Source organism: Nicotiana tabacum, chromosome 13 (genome assembly GCF_000715075.1).
Source record: "Nicotiana tabacum cultivar K326 chromosome 13, ASM71507v2, whole genome shotgun sequence".
Taxonomy (NCBI): domain Eukaryota; kingdom Viridiplantae; phylum Streptophyta; class Magnoliopsida; order Solanales; family Solanaceae; genus Nicotiana; species Nicotiana tabacum.
This window is the reverse complement of record NC_134092.1, coordinates 134,003,436-134,004,555: the sequence shown is the minus strand read 5'-3', so window position 1 is coordinate 134,004,555 and position 1,120 is coordinate 134,003,436.

The window sequence follows — 1,120 nt, the reverse complement described above, 5'->3', positions numbered from 1 at the left end:
GTGGCTCGAACAATGAAACCCGAATCTCAAGTTTATTACATTAAAATCAATATTTTTTAAATCAATATTTCTTTTTAAAAAGTGTGGCATCGTCAGGATCGAAAATTGAATTGCAATCACTGTTTGGAAAAGATTTGGGTGGAGTAATGTTCAAACCATCATTGCCGGCAAAACTTCAAAGGTTGAAGTCGAAAAATTACATTTGAATATGAAATTTCATGTTCAAATTCAAGTGGGTGCTATAGGTCCTTGATGGAAACACTTGTACAAAGCTGAATTTGATGTTTGGAATGAATTGAAAATTGAAATTGATTAGGGGTGGCTTTGAATTAAAAAAAAGTAACTAAAAGGGAGCTAAATCCTAAAAAAAAGTTACAGACCTAAGAAGGAAGAAGACGAGGGTAGATTTGCAATTCCAAATATTAAAATTTTTATGTTAAGCACACGTGTCACAACCTTATTGGTGTGTGAGTTAGAGATGTTTTATGAGACTGGTCAACTACAAAAGTAGTGTGTCATAGGCATACTTTTGAAAGGTTGAGTGCGCAAAATAATATTTCTCGTCATAAAGTGTGTAACAGGGATTTGGTCCATAGTTCAGGTGGCAATCTATATATTTTGCCTTAGTAATGCTTTGTTTGGTACACTTTTTCAACCTATGTATAACTAATACAAGCATTAGATATACACTCTATTTGGTATTATCATATGTATAGCTAATGTATAGAAAACCATGGCATTAGCTATACAAAGGCTATTAATGCATGCATTAGCATGGCTAAAGACAAAATTATCCTTAAAATTCCTTAAGTTAAAGAATATGGAGGGCATTTTTGTAAACAATTAAATTTCGTAAAAATTATGCAATGCATTTTAATTTTTAATACAGCACAGCAAACAATGCATAAGAAATAATCTCTGTATAACTAATGTTTGCATTACTAACTCATGCATTACTAACCCCTGCATTACTAATGCACCTTATTTAGCATTATTCTTATACGCCCTACCAAATGACCCCTAACTGTATCTTCTGCATGTTTAATTATCTTATTGTTACTTGCTTCCTGTCCTTGCTCTTATTTAAGACATAATAGCCTAGTAGACTCTTGTACTTGTT